The following is a 16,305-nucleotide window of genomic DNA, read 5'->3' on the forward strand; positions in this document are numbered from 1 at the left end:
AACCTGCCACGTTAGTTCTCCTAACCTGCCACGTTAGTTCTCCTAGCCTGCCACGTTAGTTATCCTAACCTGCCACGTTAGTTCTCCTAGCCTGCCACGTTAGTTCTCCTAACCTGCCACGTTAGTTCTCCTAGCCTGCCACGTTAGTTCTCCTAGCCTGCCACGTTAGTTCTCCTAACCTGCCACGTTAGTTATCCTAACCTGCTATGTAAACGAACCACCAGTGCCGACAAACCATCAGTATCACCACACCTGCCGTCCCCAAATCGCACGAGAAAGAAAGGCAGGGAGACAACATCAGAGATTATGGAGGAATTACAGGTAACTGCCAAAATAAAAGAAACACCAACATAGTGTTTTAATAGGCGTTGGGCCACGAAGAGCCGCCAGCACAGCTTAAATGCACCTTGGCATTGATTCTACAAGTGTCTGGAACTCTATTGGAGGGATGCGACATCATTCTTCCACAAGAAATGCCATAATTTGGTGTTTTGTTGATGGTGGTGGAAAACGCTGTCTCAGGCACCGCTCCAGAATCTCCCATAAGTGTTCAATTGGGGTTGAGAACTGGTGACAGACGGCCATGGCATATGGTTTACATAGTTTTCATGCTCATCAAACCCCTGTGCACTGTGGCTAGCGCATTGTCATCCTGGAAGAGACCACTCCCATCAGGATAGAAATGATTCACCATGGGTTGAAGGTGGTCACTCAGAATGGCTGTGTTATTGCCGTTTACCTTGCCCTCTAAGGGGTTGAGTGGACCTAAACCTTGCCAGGAAATTGCACCCCACACCATAACAGACCTGCCAGAACCCTCATTTGCTTGATCGTTTGCCTGTGTTTTGCAATTGCTTTCTCTTAAACCACCTTTGGGTTTACCAGAGATTCGTTCTGGGTGGAGTCATCACTAGCTTCCATAGCCACAAAGTCATAATTATGGCAAAACCCTGCCTATTTCTAAATGTAACCCTGACCACACTGCTAACCTTATGCCTATCCCTATCCCTAACCTTAAATTAATTTTTACAATATAGCCAATTTTTTGATTATGGAATCTAGTGGAACCCCCCAGGAAGTCCAGTAAAAATAAAAAGCTGCACTGTTGCCTCCAGTGCGTTAGGTGGCGACATTGCGCTATTTGGCTCCAATACTACAAAGAAGAAGAAAGCGTCCCATCGTGGTTGCTCCCTCAGCCAATGATAGACCTAGGGTTGCATGAGAGGGTAAGAGCAGGTGAGGTAGGAGTGGATCCAGTAGATATTGTTAGTGAACATTTAAGAACTCAGTACTCTGCTGTCTTGAATATATTTACTGATGGATCTAAGGACCCTAAAACAGGGAGGACAGGTGCAGCTTTTAGTGTTCCTGAGTTTAAGGTGGCAGTGATGAAAAGAGCAATTGGTCATTTATCCTTATACACAATGGAGTTGTTGGCCATACTATTGGCTGCAGAGTGGGTGGAGCAGGTGAGGCCAGACACGGTAGTCATCTGCTCTGACTTATGTGCTGCACTGATGATCTTAAATTCATTTGTGTCACGGAGCAGACAAGATGTATTGTCTGAGATTTTGCAGTGCCTGTTTAGGGTGAGACAGATGGGGGTATTTGTGAAGTTCTTCTGGGTACCAGCTCATGTGGGAGTATAGGGGAATGAGGAGGTGGGTGTTCTTGCCAAGCAGGTGCTCAAATATCCTAGTGTTGAAATGGAATTGTCAAATCAGTAAAGCAAAAACCAAGGGGTTAATAAGAATAGTGGTCAAAAACAAATGGCAAGAGTTGTGGGGGAAAGGGAAGACCTGTATAAGATCCAGGAAAAGGTGGAGGCAGGGAGGTCCTCAGGTCCAGAGAGAAGGGAGGAAGTGTAATAAAAGGTGGAGGCAGGGAGGTCCTCAGGTCCAGAGAGAAGGGAGGAAGTGTAATAAAAGGTGGGGGCAGGGAGGTCCTCAGGTCCAGAGAGAAGGGAGGAAGTGTAATAAAAGGTGGAGGCAGGGAGGTCCTCAGGTCCAGAGAGAAGGGAGGAAGTGTAATAAAAGGTGGGGGCAGGGAGGTCCTCAGGTCCAGAGAGAAGGGAGGAAGTGTAATAAAAGGTGGGGGCAGGGAGGTCCTCAGGTCCAGAGAGAAGGGAGGAAGTGTAATAAAAGGTGGGGGCAGGGAGGTCCTCAGGTCCAGAGAGAAGGGAGGAAGTGTAATCACAAGGCTCAACAGTACATTAGAACATCTGACTGGGAGGTGTTTTCACTGTCAGTAGGAGATGGAGACTGTGGAATATGTATTATTTCAGTGCCAGCAATATGGGAGAGATTATCAGATTTAAAGAGTAATGGTGTTAAAGAGCCAAGCATAAGTGAATTGCTGAAAAAATCTTCAGGGTATTTAGTATTTAATTATGTATTTTGTTTCCTTAAAGTGGCAATCAGCAGTAGAAATAATAACAAAGCGTTTCCTCCCACCCCTGTTTGGTGAAAAGCTGAGGGATGGGGCTGGAGAAATGTAACCACTCTCAAATTCATAGACAGAGCTATGGATGCAAGGACTCACCATCCATGATATCAAAATAGTAGTTTTAACCATGTTTTGAGGCTATACAGTGTTTGGTTTACATTTACTTTGTTTACAAACAATGGAGTAAACCAAGCTTATATGATTGGTTCTGATGGGGTAAGACAGTTGAACTAAGCTCATGAGGCATTTCTAAGTTCTAGACGGGTTGGTTGTTTAGCAACAATGAGCACAATGAGCACTTGTCTCTCAAATACATCGTTACAGTTGTTGGTTAGCTAGCTAGCAAATTTTTTGCTATAATTAGCATTGACATGAAACCAGTCAAATCACCTTAAAACAAGACATGGTATAAAAAACAAGATGAAACAAGCTAGAGGAAAAACAAAAATAACTGGAGGAACTTATTCAAGAACGATCTAATATAATATATTACAAAAATAAAGCAAACTGGATGGAATATGGAGAAAAATGCACCAAATTCTTCCTAAATCTCCCTACACAGGAACCCTACCAAAAAGGATCTGCAGAAACTCGTTACTAAAGACGGAGTCATCCATGATTCTCCTAATTATATTTTAAAAGCTAAATATTTTAAGCAGATATTTTCTTTTCCGTCTCATCCTCACCCTCTGAATGACGATTGCTGTAAGGAATTATTTCCAAATAATAACAAATAATTGAAAATTAACCAATGCACAATAAGATCAGTGCGAAGGCCAAATTACAGAGGAATAACTTGTTGAGGCTATTAAATCCTTTCAGTCTGGGAAACCCCCAGGGCTTGATGGCACCAGGGCTAGATGGCACCAGGGCTTGATGGCACCAGGGCTAGATGGCACCAGGGCTTGATGGCACCAGGGCTAGATGGCACCAGGGCTAGATGGCACCAGGGCTAGATGGCACCAGGGCTTGATGGCACCAGGGCTAGATGGCACCAGGGCTTGATGGCACCAGGGCTAGATGGCACCAGGGCTAGATGGCACCAGGGCTAGATGGCACCAGGGCTAGATGGCACCAGGGCTAGATGGCACCAGGGCTAGATGGCACCAGGGCTTGATGGCACCAGGGCTAGATGGCACCAGGGCTTGATGGCACCAGGGCTAGATGGCACCAGGGCTTGATGGCACCAGGGCTAGATGGCACCAGGGCTAGATGGCACCAGGGCTTGATGGCACCAGGGCTAGATGGCACCAGGGCTAGATGGCACCAGGGCTAGATGGCACCAGGGCTAGATGGCACCAGGGCTAGATGGCATCAGGGCTAGATGGCACCAGGGCTAGATGGCACCAGGGCTTGATGGCATACCGGTAGTTTGATGTACTCAAAGCTCCATTATTAGCTTGTTTTAACTACTCCTATAGAAATGGTACTGTCATGTACTCAGCAGGAAGGTCTGATTTCACTATTATTAAAACAAGTCCCAGATGGCAAATATAAAGATCCAGTCTATCCAAAAAAACTGGAGGCCTCTTACACTTCAATGTTGTGATTCAAAAATACTAGCGAAATGCATAGCACTCAGAATTAAAAAGGTTTTACCAGGTATTGTTCATCCTGATCACAGGTTTTTTACATGGACGATACATTGGAGATAATATACGGCAACTAATAGAAATAATAGAACAACATGAAACATCTAAGAAGGTATTCATAGCGGATTTTGAAAAGGTCTTTGATAAAGTAAGACTGGATTTTATATATAAATACTTGGATTTTTTAAAATCTCGGTGAGTCTCTTATTCAATGGGTAAAAATAATGTATAGCAACCCCAGGTGTAAAATAGTAAATAGTGGCTACTTCTCAGAGAGTTTTGAACTGTCAAGAGGAGTTAAACAAGGGTGTCCGCTGTCACCATATCTATTCGTTATTGCCATCGAAATGCTAGCTATTAAAATCAGATCAAATAACAACATTAGAGGATTAAAAATTCAAGGCTTAAAAATAAAGGTGTCCATGTATGCCGATGACTCAAGTTTTATATTAAATCCGCAAGCTAGATCCCTGAAATGTCTCATTGAAGATCTAGATAACTTTTCTGCCCTCTCTGGTCTAAAACCTAATTATGATAAGTGTACCGTATTACGTTTTGGATCTTTAAAAAACACAACTTTTGCTTTACCCTGCAGTTTACCTATAAAATGGGCTGACGGTGAAGTAGACATACTTGGTATTCATATCACAAAATATATAAATGAGCTCTCCACAATGAATTTCAATAGAAAAATTGTAAAAATAGTCAAGATCCTGCAACCATGGAGAGGTAAATACCTGTCTATTTATGGAAAAATTACACTGATTAACTCCTTAGTCATATCTCAGTTTACTCACTTACGGCCTTGCCTACTCCTGATGATTCGTTTTTCAAATCATATATGCGAAGAATATTTCGCTTTATCTGGGGTGCTAAACCAGACAAGATAAAGCGTGCCGATCTATATAATGAATATGAACTGGGTGGGTTGAGATTATTAAATATAAAAGCACTAAACCGCTCTCTAAAAGCTTGACTTATACAAAAAATGTACTTGAACCCAAAATGGTTCTGAAGTAGATTACTATGAAAAGCTCATCCATTGTTTAAAAATGGCCTTTTTGCCTTTGTGCAGAATGTCATGTCTAATTTTCAATTAATTTAAAATGAAACCTTGTTCAAAGTATCATTGAAACCTTGTTTCAAACAAGCATTACAAAACTGGTTACAATTTAAATTTCACCTTCCAGAAAAGATAGAACAAATATTACAACAAATATTATGGTTGAACTCAAATGGGCTGTATTTATGGAAAATTGATGGTAATTTTTCTGTAAACTATTAGATAAACAAGGTTAATTACACACATGACGAACAAGGAGTCATAATTAAACATTGGTACATTGCTGTTGCTAGGCAAGAACTTAGTGAATTCCTCTCACTGGGTTTGTGTGTGTGTGTGTAAAATGGGCATCTGACCTGTCATTGGGTCAAATTTTACAGTTTTCTTATCTCACTGCAGGTAGATTGTATGTTTTAATATTCAATAATAATAATACAAAATAAATAAAATAAAAAGATAAAAGAAGCTGAAACGAGCCACTTACGATTCCCCACATGGCAGTTTCTTGTCATTCTTGCTAGCAATCTGGCTATCCAGAATCACAACAACATGCTGACTTCTGCCCCATGGAAGTGCGCACATCGTTTTCGTGACATTAACTAACCCATTTATACTGACAAAATATATAAACGCAACATGCAACAATTTCAAAGGTTTTACTGAGTTACCATTCATATAAGGAAATCGGTCAATTGAAATAAACTAATTAGGCCATAATCTATGGATTTCACATGACTGGGAATACAGATATGCATCTGTTGGTCACAGATACCTTAAACAAAAAAAAAAGGAAGGGCGTGGATCAGAAAACCAGTTAGCATTTGGTGTGACCACAATTTGCCTCATGCAGCGCGACACATCTCCTTCGCATAGAGTTGATGAGGCTGTTGATTGTGGCATGTGGAATGTTGTCCCACTCTTCTTCAATGGCTAGGCGAAGTTGCTGGATATTGGCGGGAACTGGAACATGCTGTCGTACACGTCGATCCAGAGCATGCCAAATATGCTCAATGGTTGACATGTCTGGTGAGTATGCAGGGCATGGAGGAACTGGGACATGTTCAGCTTCCAGGGATTGTGTACAGATTCTTGCGACACGGGGCCGTGCATTATAATGCTGAAACATGAGGTGATGCCGGTGGATGAATGGCACGACAGTGGGCCTCAGGATCTCGTCACGGTATCTCTGCATTCAAATTGCCATCGATAAAATTCAATCGTGATCGTTGTCCATAGCTTATGCCTGGCCATACCATAACCCCACTGCCACCAAGGGGCACTCTGTTCACAACGTTGACATCAGTAAACCGCTTGCCCACATGACACCATACATGTGGTCTGTGGTTGTGGCCGATTGGACGTACTGCCAAATTCTCTAGAATCGGCTTATGGTAGAGAAATTAATTCTGTTGTGTGACAAAACTGCACATTTTAGAGTGGCCTTTTATTGTCCCCAGCACAAGGTGCACCTGTGTAATGATCATGCCACACCTGTCAGGTGGATGGATTATCTTGGCAAAGGAGAAATGCTCACTGAAAGGGATGCAAACAAATTTGTGCACAATGTTAGAGAAATAAGCTTTTTGTGCATATGGAAAATTTCTGGGATATTTTATCTCAGCTCATGAAACATGGGACCAACAGTTTACATGTTGCGTTCATATTTTTGTTCAGTGTATATTCTTCAATAATTTTTAAGTCAAAAAATGGATGTAGCAACTGCTGATTGGCCCTTTAATGTATGTAGCAACTGTTGATTGGCCCTTTAAGGAGAAGACGTAATAGGTAGGATTTAGACTTTTCGTGTCGCTGGTCCACACTCCAGTCCAGTGGGTGGCGGTACATTAAAGTATGTTGCCAACCGCCATATAAAAAGTACAGAAGAAAAGTGTCGGCGGACGAGGCGCCGTAACGGCGGATGAAGGTTTTGGGAAAACGGTGGAACCGGATGTTCTGTTTGAATCGGATGACGTGTTGAGTGGAGATGAGAGTGAGAATAATTGGATTACAGTGGAGAATGGAAAAGGGAATACTGCTAAATGACTAACATGGAATACGAGAAGTAAAGTCGTAGTGGAAATTAGTAAATCCAAACCTAGTTCTGACTCTTTTTTGGTTGGAATAAGGGTTTTGGATCGATGTTGTTACCTGGGAGATCCGATTTGAAGTCTATTAAAATTGTGGATGCGTTGGATGACGTGGCGTGGATGAGAATAATGAGATGTGGGCTTATTTAGTTTTTAGTGTTTCCATGGAACAGAAGGAGTGTGCTCTGCACCTCAAGAAGATGTCGGATTGGAATGTGTCGTGTGTGGATCTTCGAAGCAGGGCGCCTATCAAGGGTGTTATCTCTGGGGTGGCGCTAGATGCAAAGGCTATAAGTGAAGAATTGGATCAAGTGGTTGGTGCACAATGACTGACCCGCATGGCAGATGGTGTGCGGAAACCCACTCCATCCATTCTATTGTTTTTTGATGAAGAGTCTCTCCCTTCACACATGTATTTGGGTTGTATGAGATTTCCAGCTGAGCCTAAATGCTGCAATTGTGGTGGTGAACATGCACCCGAATTTCTGAAGTGACCTGTTAGGGTGAAGGAGATGGGGCTGGCAAGAATAAGGGCTGTCCAGAATGTCTCCTATCTGGAGGCGGTGAGAAGAGTGGATGAAAGGAGTGAAGTTGAAGAAATAATGGTAGTAGGAGTAGAGGCACAAGATGATGTTCCTTGTCAACAGAGGGATCCTGATATGTTAAGAAGGTGGACTTTGTAGCGTTTATTACTTTGGTTATCAACTGCACAGCGCAAATGGAGAGGAAATTGGAGAAAATAGGCATAATTGTGAGTGAGGCTGAGCGTTTTTGGTGACTCGAGAACTGTTCTGCAGAGGCATTGCAAGGAATCCTGTTGATGAATGCTCCGGCATCGCAGGCACCTGAGCCTGTGTAGGGAAGTGATTTGAATGTGACTGAATTGTATTTTGTATTATCTCAGAATATGGAATATATCATTTTTGTTTTGTTTCAATACCTCGTACAGTAGGTGGCAGCAATACACCAATAGGTGTAATCTGCCATAAAACTGTAAAGAAGAAGAAGAAGAAAAAGTGTCCAATCAGGAGCGAGAATGACGAAAGATTGAAGCTGCCTATCTAGTCACAAATTAACCACGTTATTTTTTTATTCTAATATTGGCAAAAAAATGCTGCCTCAATACAGATGGCTAGTCTAGATAGTTCCACGGCTTGAGGACATCAGATAAAGTTTGCAATCTTTTTCTTCTAATTCCAAACAGTCAGAGGGGACTTGCAACTTCAAGGTGGATTTAGCATAACTTTTCTAAGGTTGGGCTAGCTAGCTAAGCTAACTGGTGGAAGCTAGTAGGTGCTTTTCCAGCATAAATAGCTAGCAATTTCATAGGCTATACTGTAACGAATGTAGCACTTATAAACTGCGTTGTTTGCAGTCAACAAAACGACCATCTATAGATGTGATCTTCAAAGGGGGAATGGTACATTTAGCATATTGGCTAGGAACAAGTAGCTAACTTGCTAGTACTGGTTTTATTGTTTTAGTCACGTTGTATCAGCTGAGTGTCGACCCTTGCAGTATCAAATCGTTTTTCAGTAGAGTTGGGCAAAATCACGTTTTTTAAAAAGGCAACTGGGACTTATTTCGAGGGGGGGAAATGAATACCACACTGCAACAACGTTTTATTTAACCCGAACATGTTCAAAATAGCACCACTCATTCATTTCAGTTTAATTTACTTCATCCTCTGCCACTGCAACTCATTTGAATGGGATTAATAGGGAGTGGAACGACTGTTTTAAAAGGGCTGTGCTAGGATTAGGAATCTACCACATTTCCTTAGAAATGACCCTGTCTCCCAACAAACGTTATTTTGCCTAGTTTGGGGTGAGATGGATGTGGAACTAAAGCTAGAGGCAGATGAGAGGGATATGCCTATATCCCCAGCTGTTATTAGGTCTGATCTTTTTGATACACAAGCAGGTTATAGATATTATATAAATCCTCATGAAACAACACCACAGCAGATATGTGGAATTTTGTCAAAAGATAGCGGAGCAAGAGATGTGGAGATTAAAACAGAATCAATAGGTCTTACTACTATTGGTGCTCAGGACAGGGAGATTACAGATAATGTACTGGTACCGAGTATCAACTCCTTGTCACAGGCCGTGGGTGTAAAGCGAGTCATTCTGAATACAAACGTTGAAGGTAAACATGTTATTGTCCATACAGAGCAAGATAACCCCAGCACCTCTGTCAAAGACGAGTCATGTTTTGAAATACCACACAGTGATACTCAAATTGGAAACGTATTTAGGCTTACACTGTCTCAATCACCACTGTCAGCTGCAGAAAGTGCTTCTTCTGGAGGTCAAATCGACCCAACTGCGCAGGCAAAAGGCTACAATCTAAAGAGTAAAAAAACTAAGTGCCAGTTTTTTGAAAATGCCTCAAAACGAATACATTTGGAGCACTGCAATAAAGTAGGTGTTGATTTCAATGTCGGATCTGGATCAAAACAGAAACTTGACTTAAAACTGCTCACTAATGGTGTAATGATTGAGATCTCAAATTTTGCCAAATACTTTAGGACCTCTCAGAATGTCATCTGTGATATTCTAGAAAACAATTTTGATCTATGTTTTCAAAGTGATCAACGTCGTGAATTTGCAAGTAGGACTTACTACAAAATAATGTACTTGATGACATTGACAAAGTCCAAAGTCCCAAAGCCTGGATTGTTAACTCAAGTCTTTGAACTTCCTATGACAATGACCGTATCAAAAACACACCACTCATGTGTAAAGCACTCAAATGACACTGTGTCAGCTAACCAGAGATTGAAAAAAGATTTTGAAATACAGCAGTTGGTTATAAAGGAGGAGGAGGAGGAATGTGTCCCTATATCATCCTTTGAGGAAGATGGGTTGGTTGAGTATGAAAAGGCCCATGATGACAACAATGTCTCTCTAATCAACTTTGACCTTGATGCCAGACAGGCATCTCCTCATCATGTCAAAAAGACCATGTCTAATGAAACAGATGTACCACAGAGTGCTGTTGAAACAGCAACACATGGCCTCAAGAATGGACCTACTGACATCTGCATGAAGGACGAACCTAATGAGGACCTCATAACTACTCAGCATGTTAAGATGGAGACCATCTCTATTGATACAGATGTATCACTGTCTGATGAGGAAGCAGGACACAGACCTAGAAAGAACCAATATGTTATGACATCTACAACAGAAGATAAAACGAAGGACCTCTACCCTTTCTGTAAGGAAATAGGTTTAGATCTTGATGTGAAATCAAAAGGTGAGGCAGAAGAAAAACTTGACTTGTGTTTATTGACCAAAGGTGCAATGATTGAAGTGGGCCGTTTTGCCAAAAAAGTGTGTGGAACTTACAGGCAGATTATCAATGATGTCCTCGAGTACAATTTTGATATTGATTTGCAAAATGATAAAGATCTTCAAAAAATATCATCCTCAACTTACGATTAGTCGAAAAGAAAACAAGGCCGAATTTAAAAGGCATGTTAAGTAAAGAAAAACATGAATTGTTACAGGAAACTTTAACAATTGTGCCTCCCAAAAAAAGGAAACATGCAGTAATTTCAGGTAACATGGAGGTCACTAGTGCATCAGTTGTGTCAAAAGATCAAAGACTTAAAGAAGTAACTAAAAGAAGACGACTGGATTTAATGAGGATAAAGGAGGAAAGAGAGACTTTCACAGCAAGGAAGATGAAGACAGACCAATTTGAACGAGCCAGACAAGTTTCTCAGTGTGTTAAGACGGAGAGCGTCTTTACTGAGACTGATTCAACACGGTTTGCTGATGAGACTGCAATACTTGGCCATGAGAATGAATCTGCTGACATTTGCATAAAGGAAGAGACTGATCTGGACTTCATATCTCTTCAGGATGTTAAGATGGAGACCATCGCCACAGAGACCAATGTAATACAGTGTAATTCTGAAGCAGTGCAAAGAGATGTTATGAACCAACCCCTAATGGTCTCCACAGTGAAAAAAACAGCTGCTCTAATTGGGAAATCGGAAGGAAATGTCACACGTAAAAAATCAGGTAAAGGAAAATTAGTTTCTAACAGGATACAAATAGCAAATAACATAAAGGAAGTGAAATATCAGACGATGGCCAACGACATCTGCTCAGTAAATGACTCAAAAATAACTGAATTAGGGCAGCCCTCCACTGGAGGAAAGGTTGAGGACCCATACCCCTACTGCAAGAAAATAGGTGTAGATTTCCATGTTGGATCTGGAGCGGAACAGAAACTTGACATAGATCTACTGACTAATGGGGTAATGACTGAGGTTTCACATTTTGCCAAAGAGATGAATAGATCTCACGCACATGTCATCTGTGATATTTTAGATTACAACTTTGATCTTGGTTTGCAAAATGATCAACGCTATGAATTCGCAATTCGGACTATGGCGAAAGTAAAGTACTTGATGGGAAAGCCCAGATTGCAAAGACCTGACTTGATAACAAAAGTCTTCGAACTTCCTGATCCAAGGGCAATTCCTGTATCAAAAACACATGAAGGCTCCAAGCTTTTAAATGACATTGTGTCATTTAATCGGAGATTGAAAAAAGATGTAGAAATACAGCAATTGGTTATAAAGAAGGAGGAGGAGGAGTGTGTTCCTATATCGTCCTTTGAGGAAAATGGGTTGGTTGAGTATGAAAAGGCTCAACAGGACAACACTGTCTCTCTGATGAACTTTGACCTTAATGCCAGCCAGGTAACTCCTCATCATGTCAAAGAGACCATGTCTAATGAAACAGATGTACCACATAGTGCTGTTGAAACAGCAACACTTGCCCTCAAGAATGGACCTACTAACATCTGTATTAAGGATGAACCTAATCTGGACCTCGTATCAACTCAGCATGTTAAGATGGAGACCATCTCTATTGATACAGATGTATCACTGTCTGATGAGGAAGCAGGACACAGACCTAGAAATAACCAATATGTTATGACATCTACAACAGAAGATAAAACGGAGGATCTCTACCCTTTCTGTAAGGAAATAGGTTTAGACCTTGATGTGAAATCAAAAGGTGAGGCAAAAGAAAAACTTGACTTCCGTTTATTGACTAGAGGTGTAATGCTTGAAGTGGCAAAGTTTGCGGCCGAAGTTTGTGGAACCTACAGGCAGATTGTCCATGCTGTTCTCCAGTACAATTTTGATCTTGATTTCCCCAAAAATATAGGTCTCCTTGAAAATATAATTCATAAAGTAGAAGTAGTTGAAAAGAAAATGAAACGCTTGTTATGTCAAAGGGGGAAATTGAAAGGTAAAAAACAAAAATGTGAATTGCTAAAGGAAAAATTCTTATTGGAGCCCTCCAAGAAATGGACACGTTCTGGGATTTCTAAATGGAAATTTCAAAGAATGCCATGGGATTACAGGGGGGAAAATAAAAATGGAGAAACTTTAATACCAAGGAAGATGCAGGCAGACACATTTGAAGAAGCCAGACAAGTTCCTATAAAGACAGAGAGCATCTTTACTGAGATGGTTGCATCCCGGTTTGCTGATGAGACAGCAATACTCGGCCATGAAAATAGATCTGCTGACATCTTCATAAAGGAAGAGTCTGATCGTCAGTCTGGGGTCATAGAACAAGCCTCGGACTCTGAGAACAATCAAGTAAACGTTTGCTGGACATATATCCATAAAATCTTAATGTGTAAAAAGGTACATTGGAGGAGAGGGATTTTTTCCAAATTAAAAAACTGTTTTGGTGATCAGATTGGTTCCGAAAATAATTTCAATCAAATCCTTGCTAGATACAGATCAGATGTCTTACCACTCATAGTTGAGGAATATGATGGCTTTAGCCACGCTGAGAAGACAATGATGTCCCTTGTGAATCAGCTCCTTTGTGGTTTACATTTGATTGACGGCTTGGCTCACCAGGCAAAAACAACTCTTCTTCTCTGGGAAAATATGATTTTAGGAGAAAAGGAAGTAGGAGTCCACAGCTCTCCTGACGTTGGACCAACAGAGTTGGAGTCTGGAACAGTGCGATTGGGGAATACTGTGAATCATGCTGTCCAAGAACAGCGATGGGGAATGGACGGTTATCTTGTTCCGTTCACAACCTTTCTGGCCAGCAAAGGAGAATTTGAAGAAGTGCCCTTATCTCCATCCAGTGGAAACAGAATTGACGGTCTGTTTCATAATGCTGCTGGGGTGTATAGCATCCATGATGATGTAATTGCGTTCACCAGGGACTATGAAGATGAGAGTAGTATGCTTGCAGCAGTTGCTGCTGGTTTGGAGGTTCAACCATTTAAAGCAGGATGCAGAGCTCTGGGTCTGATTTCTAAGATAATCATTGATCCTCTCTGGAGAGCCTTGACTTTGAAGGAAAATGTGTTGGACATGGAAGTAAGATACCAAACCCTTGTTACCAAGCTCAAGCAATGGCAGGAAGATGCAAGAGACCTTGTTGAAGGAAATGTACGCTTGTTTGATGACATTGAGGTACCCAAGGACCTTGTGTTTGACAGGCTTACCATGTGGACAGACCCAGACTTTTTTCAATTGACCGTTCAGATTGTTGAGTTACTCCTGGCTAGTTTTCTGAGGGTATGTTGTAAGATGCTGCCGGTCGACCTGCAGCAAGTGTCAAAGATAAATTATCGATGCAGAAAGGATTTGGAAGTCATAGAACTATTGCAAAAGGCAAAAGCCAATTCAATCAGTATTGCAGTTGAAGCCATGGGCATGTGCAAGAAGAATCACACTTGGGAATGGCTGTCCTTTTTGGATGCACCAAAAATAGTGTCAGTGTTGAAAGCTCTCCAGATAGTGTAGACAAAGGAAGAAGGAAAGCCATTGAGGATTCATATAATTGTAGGCCAAATATTGACATGAACAATGAGTTGGAACAGAGGGTCTTTTGATTAACAGATATTCAGCAGCTCCAACTCCTGTTTTCTAGGTTTGTTCTAGAAGTATAAATAAATATTGAGATGTCTTGAACTCCAAGAGGACATCCGTAACCTAACTGCCACAACTGCAGGGAAAATAGAAAGGCATTCAAAGGACAAGGTACAGTTCCCGCCAGTCCAAAGTTAGTTTTCCCTGGGAGAGTGGTGTGGTGTGGCAGAAAGCACAATGACAAGTTTAATCGTTTTCTACGTTGTAAGACAGTGTAGGCCCATAACTGTTTATTAGTCACTTTCTGTTCACCAATGAAACTGCAGCAGTGGAACCTAAACTGGACAAACATTTTAATGACTGATATATTTGGGTTATACAATTGCCTTGACAGCCCAGTTAAAAACGGGTGTCTTTTTGGTCTACCACCTTATAGCCTTTGTATTCAGAATGATGATTGAACGATACGGCGAAGCAATATTTGAATGGTTATTGACTATTTAAGTCATCTGAACTAGGACGAGTACAGTGGTATTACCCTAATTCATGTAGCTAAAATGTTTTTGTTATGGCAGTAGATGCTTGTGACACAGGTGCCAAGGTTCAATCAGATCAAGCATTGACACCCGCGTAGCTGATGTTTTGACGGTGTAGGAGGTATAACTGCGTCGTCGAGCAGCTGCACTTGATCATTGTCACGAAGCCACACCCGTGCCACTCACGTTAGAAGTTTAGAATGAGAAAGTGCTATATAGAAAGGATGTCGCTCAAATTGAAAATCATTAAACAAAATAATGAGGATTTCTATCAGCCTAATCGAGGTGTAGATTACATCTCACATTCCAGCATTCAAACTCCTAAACAAGGCTGCATTGGAGTTCTCTTAATGTCACTCTGTGCAGCCGATGGCAACGTCCTCTTTAGGTATAACGCCAGGAGCTGCTTGTGGATTTTACAGCTCTAACACAGTTCCACCTCAGACCGTCAAAACATCAGCTATGCGGATGTTGGCTAAAGTGGATTTGATTGAATCGGGCCCTTAGTTACACTATAGCATAATGAGTAGGATCAGTTGTGTTGAACTTTAGGCTATTTCCAAAGCATTCCAATAACATTGACATGTCCATGTTTTTGAACAATGCAGCAATATCTTGCAATACAATAAGAACAATACAATAATAACAATATATATATATATATATATATATATATATATATATATATACAGTGGGGAAAAAAAGTATTTAGTCAGCCACCAATTGTGCAAGTTCTCCCACTTAAAAAGATGAGAGAGGCCTGTAATTGTCATCATAGGTACACGTCAACTATGACAGACAAATTGAGAATTATTATTCCAGAAAATCACATAGTAGGATTTTTAATGAATTTATTTGCAAATTATGGTGGAAAATAAGTATTTGGTCACCTACAAACAAGCAAGATTTCTGGCTCTCACAGACCTGTAACTTCTTCTTTAAGAGGCTCCTCTGTCCTCCACTCGTTGCCTGTATTAATGTCACCTGTTTGAACTTGTTATCAGTATAAAAGACACCTGTCCATAACCTCAAACAGTCACAGTCCAAACTCCACTATGGCCAAGACCAAAGAGCTGTCAAAGGACACCAGAAACAAAATTGTAGACCTGCACCAGGCTGGGAAGACTGAATCTGCAATAGGTAAGCAGCTTGGTTTGAAGAAATCAACTGTGGGAGCAATTATTAGGACATGGAAGACATACAAGACCACTGATAATCTCCCTCGATCTGGGGCTCCACGCAAGATCTCACCCCGTGGGGTCAAAATGATCACAAGAACGGTGAACAAAAATCCCAGAATCACACAGGGGGACCTAGTGAATGACCTGCAGAGAGCTGGGACCAAAGTAACAAAGCCTACCATCAGTAACACACTACGCCGCCAGGGACTCAAATCCTGCAGTGCAAGTACATGTCCAGGCCCGTCTGAAGTTTGCTAGAGTGCATTTGGATGATCCAGAAGAAGATTGGGAGAATGTCATATGGTCAGATGAAACCAAAATAGAACTTTTTGGTAAAAACTCAACTCGTCGTGTTTGGAGGACAAAGAATGCTGAGTTGCATCCAAAGAACACCATACCTACTGTGAAGCATGGGGGTGGAAACATCATGCTTTGGGGCTGTTTTTCTGCAAAGGGACCAGGACGACTGATCCTTGTAAAGGAAAGAATGAATGGGGCCATGTATCGTGAGATTTTGAGTGAAA

Source organism: Coregonus lavaretus, assembly GCF_964263955.1.
Source record: "Coregonus lavaretus genome assembly, chromosome: 37".
Taxonomy (NCBI): domain Eukaryota; kingdom Metazoa; phylum Chordata; class Actinopteri; order Salmoniformes; family Salmonidae; genus Coregonus; species Coregonus lavaretus.